Raw genomic sequence first — 9,165 nt, forward strand, 5'->3', positions numbered from 1 at the left:
AGAAACACCTTACGAAGCGTGGCATGGAACAAAGCCTCATCTTGAACATTTGAGAATTTTCGGGTGTTTGGCATATATGAAGGTGCCCGCAGTTCATCTCAAAAAGCTCGATGATAGAAGTAAAGTTGTGGTTTACTTAGGCAAGGAACCAGGCACCAAAGCCTGTCGCTTGTTTGATCCCATCTCTGGTGCAGTTCACGTTAGTCGTGACGTTGTATTTGAAGAGGAGAAGGCTTGGCCGTGGCAGCAAGGTGGAGCTGATAATGCACATACAAATGTCAATTCCTCCATAATTAACTTTGATATACCTATAGAGCCTGTAAACCATGGTGAAACTGAAAGTGAAATGGACAGTACAGGTAGTAATGTTGAACAGGGCAGTGTTGGCAGGTCACCACCTCAAATACCTCAGTCATCGAGAATAGAGTCTGACAGTAATTTTCAGGAACAAAGCAACACTAATTCGAGCAGCAGCAGCAACACTGATGGTGGACCACAAAGATTTCGCCTCCTAAGCGACATCTACGATGTGACTGGGCAAGTAGAAATTGAAGAAGAACTGTTGCTCGTTGGGGTGGATGAACCAATAACTTACCAGGAGGCTGTGAAAAAAAAAGCATGGCATTCAGCAATGAAAGAGGAGATTGACGCAATAGAGAGAAATAACACTTGGGCTTTAACTAATTTTCTCGAAGGACAGAAACCCATCGACTTAAAGTGGGTATACAAACTCAAGAAGGACACGGACGGGAAAGTTATCAAGAACAAAGCCCGTTTAGTAGCGAAAGGGTACGTTTAACGTCTTGGAGTTGATTATGAGGAGGTGTTCGCTCCTGTAACGAGAATGGAAACAGTCAGACTTCTTCTAGCGTTGGATGTAAAGAATGGGTGGCAGATTCATCATCTTGACGTGAAGTCCGCTTTTCTGAATGGAGAGCTTCAAGAAGTTGTTTGTGTGACACAGCCAAAATGGTTTGAAAAGGAAGGTGAAGAACAGAAAGTATATCGACTTTACAAAGCCCTGTATGGCCTACGTCAAGCACCAAGGGCATGGTATACACGACTAAGTAAGTGTCTCACTGAACTGGGTTTCATGAAATGCTCGTTTGAGCATGCAATATACATTAAACATGGAGGAGGTGAGTAACTGATTGTTGGCGTTTATGTTGATGATTTGTTAGTTACGGGTACCAGTGTCTCAAACATAGTAAAATTTAAAGAACAAATGAGCAGGTAATTCGACATGAGTGACTTGGGTAAACTTTCTTATTACATTGGTATTGAAGTTTATCAAGGGCAGGGTTTTGTGGAACTGAAGCAGACAGCCTATGACAAGAAGCTGCTCGAGAAACATGGCACGGGGGAGTGTAATTCAGTTAAGTATCCTATGGAATCAAAGATACAGATGCACAAAGATGAAGGTGGAAAGCTGGTAAACTGAACTGAATTCAAAAGTTTGATTGGGGGGTTGCGTTACTTGGAACACATAAGACCCGATATTGCATATTCTGTTGGTGTGGTTAGTCATTTTATGGAGAAACCTACCACTCTCCATCTTAATTCTGCAAAACGTATACTTCGAATATGGCTTGGTGTACAACGAAGGGAAAGGTGACTATCTGTTGTCCGATTTTCTGACAGTGACCTTGCAGGAAATTTTGAGGACAGGAAGAGCACGGGGGGCATGGCGTTTTATTTAAATGAGAGCTTGATTACGTGGGTATCATAAAAGTAAAGATGTGTGGCGTTGTCATCTTGTGAGGCCGAATTCATGGCAGCCACAGCAGCTGCGTGTCAATGAATTTGGCTGTATAAGGTTCTTAGTGAGGTAGCAGGTATTCAACCAGGTTTAGTTGTTCTATACATTGATAATCGATCTGCAATCGACCTGACGAAAAACCCGGTGTTCCACGGTCGTAGTAAGCACATTGATGTGCATTTCCATTTCATTAGAGAGTGCATAGAACAAGGTTCAATTGTTATTAAGCATGTTAAAACTGATGAACCGTCCTGTTGGGTGTGAAGAATTTGCAGACATAGTTTAGATTATGGGGGAGTATTGTTTGGACAATCTAAACTATTCTGGTTTTATTTCTGTTTGAATAAGTCAGCTACGTGTTTATAGCTGTAGAAGTAGTCGTTCAGAGAGTTAGAGAAATAATAGGGAGGTGGTGCTATTTTGTAGCAAACCACATCTTCCAGTTTAGATAAAAAACTAGGACTTGCATTTTCTGTTAGGTAACTAAGTCTGTATGTGTGTATCTATCTTCTTGCAGTAATACAAAATCGAGTTTATGCTAAATCAGTTTGATTCTTTCATACATTAAGCTTTATATTTCCTACAGTAATCATTCATTTTATCATTAGTGGAATACATTATTTAATATATACACCATGAGTTTTTGTCATAGGAAGTTGTGCCATTGATATACTTATATATATAGACACATAAACAGCTGCTGGTTTTCTACATTTGGTATCCGAGCTTACGGTTCTTAATGGTGACCTTCTTGTGTTAAATATGGAAAAGAAAAAGCCATACAAGATATGATGCCTTGTCGGAGTCTAATAGAGAAAGAGAATGCAGTATCTATTTTGCTTGAGATAGGCGTTGCACAAGGATGGTGGAAAAGCTGCATATGTAGTATGTGATGCATGTGTAGTATATGGCTGCCGAGAAAGATGAGATGGTACCGGAGAAGCCTACAGAAAGCAGAAAATGAGATACATTGGCATGATGTCATGCAGAATGAGATGGAACACTTCGTGGAGGTGAACGTTCCAGAAGGGCAAATAAGTTGAAGGGCAGATGAGCAGGAAGAGTGTTAGACGGGAAAACATTAGCCATACAGGCTCAATTTATTAGCCATACGAGCTCAGTTTATTAGCCATACGGGCTCAGTTTATTAGCCATACGGGCTCAACAATTTATTAGCCATACATGCACAGTTTATTAGCCATACAGGCTCAGTTTAAAAACTATACGGGCTGGGAGGATTGCATGAGACAAGTTAATATTAAGGGGGAGATTGTTGGAAAATTAATCTAAACTTGTTTTATTCAGTTAAAGTTTTATTTTATTTATTTTAAGATCAGCTTGTACATGTATGACCAGGTCATGAATTCAGTAGAGAATAAGTCGTGGTCTTATTAATAAACAAAAGTACTGGATAAAAACCAGGAGTGGTTGCTATTTTATAGGTCTAGTTGTTTATCCACGTTGCACACTAGCTGCTTTATATTACTTGTAATCATTCATTTTATCATTAGTGGAATACATTATTTAATATATACACCATGAGTTTTTGTCACAGGAAGCTGTGTCACTGATATACTTATATATATAAACACATAAACAACTGCTACTTTTCTACAGTGTGAACAATAAAGAACAGTGCTACATAATGTGCAGAGGAAGGGAAGGGGAAGATTTCTTTCATAAATGATTATCGAATATTCTAGATAGATCTAGAAATGGATATTTGGACAGGGTTGTAAAATGGATCAGAAATAGTTTTCTTGGACTTTGGTTTGAGTTTGGGGTGGGCCTTGCTTAGCAAATCTATTTCATGGGCTCAACTATTTTCTGTTTTTCTTAATAAATAGAAGACAGGTTCATGTTACACTTGATCATTGGTGATTATACTAAACAATGTTTATTACTTAAAATTTATCAATGTCGTTACTTCCAATTTTTTTCAGGGAAACATGTTTTCTTGGACTCACTAATAATAGCTTAAAAATTCCTTTAAGTTCTTATTCTTTTTTTATATGTTCAATTTATATTATTTTAAATTTTAATTATTTTAAATTTTATTTTGCGATCAAAATAACACTGATATAAGTAACTTACATCGGTTAGAATGTATTTTAACTCAAGTTAATCAGTTTCCAAAATAGAAGGTATATAAATAATTTATATTACTTAAAACACTAGGCCAAAACTTCTTAAATTCAATTTTTTTAATGTGGCAATAAGCCAAAAAAGTGTTCCACTATGCCTATTTTTGACATATGTAAGAAAAAATGGGGGTTGCATAATGCAAGGGTTTTTTCCATCAACTGCAACAATACAGATCATTGCATTAGGGACATACTGCAACACAATAATAATATAATGTAAGCCTAATTAGTCTTGCATTAGAATTAAAATTTAAAACCAAAAAAATTATATTGTATTGATCTGAACTAAAACCAAAATTAAATTTAAAATAATATATAGTATTTATCTGAGATAAAACCAAAATTAAATTTAAACTGAAGATAATTCTTAAAAGATTGATTCGGGCTAAAAAATCTAAAATGTACTCAATTGGCCAGTAGATTTTATGTACGCTTTAAAATGGGTTGGATAAGCCAAAACTATGGCTGTATTTGTTCATGTTTTAGATCGTTAAAATATATCAAACTTGAACTTGAGCTCGAACATTTATCGAATTAATTGTTTTTTTCATGTATTGACTCGTTACGAAAAAGATTATTCACGATCTTATTCACGAACAGCTAGCTCACGAACTATAGTTCAACGAAAAACTCATTAATGTTGTTCACGAAGTCTTGATCACCAACATAATAGTTTATGAACTCGTTCTCATAATTCAAATTGTTGTGGAATAAAAACTAGGACTTCGTTAATATTTAATGTTATGGTATGAGTTTTCGAGCATTAATGGGTGCTCATATCTCTTTTGTAGAGAATCACGGAAAAACGTAACTTTAGGTTGATGGGTAGAGCCTTTTGTATAGTGGATGAATTTACGGTTAGATTAGTGTTGGGAGACTTGGTGGGACAGTCTTTAACTTAAAAGAAAATTAGGACTGGAATAAGGTAATGGATTCTAGATCCTTCCCTGTAAGAGTTAGTGTCAATGTCGGATGTCACGTTTCTAGTCTTTTAGACGTATTAGGCCTTATACGCGAACATCCTTCATTCGTAGATCTTGAGGACTTGGGCTATTTTCGGTCCGTGACATGCCTTGACTAACGTGGTCTGTATTGGGATTCGGATATGAATTCTAAGTCTAATTAATGTGATTTGTTTTTTATATATTTAGGGTTCATTTCAACCCATATTACCAATATTTTTTTGATAAAATACGTTTCCCAAATTTTTGATTGTGTTTCACTTGTTTTTTTAAAATAATAAATAATTATCAACTTGAAATTTTAGTAACGGTACAAACTAAAAATATAAATTTAAATAACTAAGAGTCTTAATTTTGAATAAATTACGTTACTAACTGAATACATGAATAAATTTTAAGTAAAATAGTCACATAAAATAGTCATATAAGTCATGCATATGTCATATATTTATAAAATTAATAAAAATATAATTGGATTATAATAAATTTCCAAATTTATCCATAGAGAAATATATAAATAATTATTTACTAAATATTTTGTCATAAACGTGTTCCTAAAATAGTTACGAGCATGTATAAGTATTAATCCATAATCATATTCACGACTTTTATTAATGATTATTCGTGCATAATACTCACAAACCAATTGAAGAACTATATTTAAGAACTTGGTCATGAACAATGTAATCGAACTTGTTCACGAATTTTCGAGCCGAACTATATTGGGCTAGAGTTCATCCCATTTAAAATCAAACCTTAAAGTTGTGTTCATGTTCAACTCGTTTAAAAGTTGAACCAAACTCGAGCCAAACTTTTTTTGAATTACACACTGAAGTATTCGTGAGCGTATTGACTCATTTACAGCCTTAAATGAAGTATTTAAAATTTGATGGTTTGATGGTATGTTTGGTTGGTTTATTTGTCTCTTTTTCATTCTTGTAATATATATAGTATTTTCTTAATACGAAAATAGGGATAATTAGTTAGTCCATTATTAGTAGAATATCTTCGAACAAAAATACATAAAAGTACTAATCATTCATGTTAAAGTTATGTATATTTCAATTATAATATTGTTATTTTAAATTTAAAATAACACTTATTTCAAATTAACACTAACATATACCTTATATGAGCAAAATTCTATGGAGACCACTATTTTATCGGAGACCGCGGAGACCAACTATGTTCTGTAATCAAAATACTTTAAAAATTATTATTTTGTGAAGTATGTTCTACGAATATTTCGAATTCATTTACAAATTATGTGTATGTTCTGCAAGCTGAAAAAATGTTTTGCAAACTAAACATGTTTCGTAGAGTAAAACATTTTATAATGTTCTACATGCAGTACATATATGATATTGAAGGTTTTGAATAAAATAATGATTTTTGTGGAACAAAATCGGTAAAATAATACATTTTACAATGTTTTTCTGCAAGATTTTACTTGCAGAACATAAGTAGTCTCCAACAAAAAGGCTGTCTCCATAAAACTTAACTCTAGCTTATACACACACAGATATATATATATATATATATATATTATTCAATAATATTATTTAAAATTTTAGATATATAAAATTTATAACTTCAAAATAAATTCTGAAAAACTATATACTATTAGGTACATAGAACCAAATTTGGTTTTAACCTAGTACATACGTCTAAAAGTGTAACTTATGAACTGTTAAAAGGAGGTTTCAACCTAAAAGACTGATACACCTAATTAAATATTATTTTAAGGGATATTCTTGAGGGTTACATGGTGTTTTTGTTTTTGTTTTATAATGTGTATAAGGTTATTAGGCCCTTTCACAAATATTTCTTTCCCTACAAATTTTTATTTAGCCTTATATATAAATTTAATTATAATTTTTTAATACCATATTTTTGAATATATAATATTTTAGTACATTCCCTTGAAATATTTTTCATTTTCCGGGGTATATTTGAGAAACAAGGAGCCAATTATTTTGTGGAAGGAAAGTTAGTTACACATTCTAGTATTCCTTAGTTAAGAAAGTGATGAACTTGATGCGTACTCAAAATACACGCGTGGTTCGTTATGAACTTAAAATTTCAGGTTCAGTAGACCATAGATAATGGTGACTTTCTTGAGTACTTCTTGGATAAATATGGTAAAGTATGCGTAGAACATGGAAGATTCATGAAAATCCTAGAAGACTTGTATGTAGAAGTATGCATCTAATTACTATATACTAGTCTCTTCTTTACCTGATATGTTATAATAATCTGGTTGTAAATCTGATTCAATTTTAATACACAATATAAACCCCTCCCACTTTTTTCATAATTTGTTTCCTTTTGTGCAAACATAAACCTAAATATAGCATGGAAGGTATAAATTTAAGTATTGTAGGACATTTTATAAAAAAAATTGATTTGGTATTCAAATTTGTGTAAAATTTGGTTGTCATGAAAATACATAAAAGATTTCTCATTATAATTACCTAGTTAAATTAAAGTAAGTTACTGTATTAATCTAAACCTATATCATATTATGAACCTACATCATATATGGTGCTTGTAAACATCTTGTTCTTTGTGAAGCCATTGGTGTAATTTTTGATTACTTGTTGGTAAAAAGGTTGACAGTTGTAAATAGCTGTACATAGTAATAGTTAAACTTGATATGGCATTGTGGATCGTTATAAAGAAGAAATTGCTTATGGTTGCACTGAGACAAAAGGGTTAGATTATTTTGGTAAACAAGGTTGATGGTTTCTTGCATTGACCATAATAATCGTTAATAATATTAACATGTGAATCATATTTGACCATAACTCCCGAACTACTATTTAAAGTAGATTTGGTCCAAAATTTGTACTCATTCTTCGTGCAAGTTTGACAAAATAATACCGTGTTTGCTCGTCCCAAAATTATTCTTCTAAAACATTAACCGTTCACATCATCATTCTAAATATTTTCCCGAAACCATGTTTTGAATTTGGTTTTTAACAATATCTAATATTCTTCTGGAGTTGTATTTGGTTGGTTTCCTTTTATATGAGTTTCATACTCTTGTATATAAGGTTGAACGTCTGGTGAGTTGAATAACATATATTGTTCCGCAAGATATTATTCATCATCCATCAAATTATTCTAAACCGGGTTCCCTGCGGTTCAATAGGATATGTGGACACTTCTAATTTATGATCTTCATGTCACCCACACACATCTTCATTACTGAGAAATTGATTGTATACCATGTTGGATTTAAAATCAAAGAAACTGAACAAAAATTTAACATGTTCTATTCTACATAACGTTCCCCAATAGAACCCTCATCCCTCGCCTTATTATGAACTCTATGTTTCATATTTCCCATCATTTGCTCAACAAAATACATCCAACAATAATTAACAAGGCCCCATAACCTACATTCTTCGGTGAAATGTAGTACCATGTGCTCCATCTAATCAAAAAACCTTGATGGAAAAAATGTCTTGAACACAAGCATCACTCAGAATATAGACTTTTCTAAAATGTTTAAATTATCACGGATTAAGGTAAAAGAATAAATGTCATGAAAGAAATTTGATAGGGAAGAAAGTGCATCCACAATGTATGATGGTAAAAGCTTATGAATTGCATGCAGTAATAACTTTTGTATGAAAATATAACAATCATAAGATTTGAACCCTGAATACTTACAATTATCTTTGCAACAACGGCCTAAATTTTATGCATAACCATCCGGAAGTGACAATGAACGTGACCAAGCAGACATGAGTTTGCGTTGTTTTGTTTTGAGTATGAAAGACATTTTTGGCTTTTTATTTTCACCATCCGGGATCCACAATTCGGGCAAAATATCCATCAATATGTAATCGCCCTTTCCTTTGGTGTTATCCTTTTACTTCTTAATATCGTTGACAATAGTATAGAAAATATAATCAAACAGATTCTATTCTGTGTGCATCGTATTGATATAACGTTGCAAAGAAAGTGATGAATAATATGGTAGATAAAAAAATATTGAATAATGTGTCCAATTGTGAACAACTCCACAACTGTGACTTTTCTTCTCTTTATTTATTCTCTCAAGTGGTGAAAATTATAAATTTTCACAAAAAATCTATAAACACTCACCACTTGACCTACCAACAAACACCCTTCTTCCTTTACTTAGAAACTTAGCACTTGGAAGACAAAATGGATCATCATTGGGTAAGAAACACCGATTTGTTCCATAAAAACTGTATTTTCTACATTTTATCAATTAAACATCTTGAATGTTTTCAACACAAACTGGACATGAAAGTTTTCCATGTGT

This window comes from Apium graveolens, chromosome 6 (assembly GCF_009905375.1).
Source record: "Apium graveolens cultivar Ventura chromosome 6, ASM990537v1, whole genome shotgun sequence".
NCBI lineage: Eukaryota > Viridiplantae > Streptophyta > Magnoliopsida > Apiales > Apiaceae > Apium > Apium graveolens.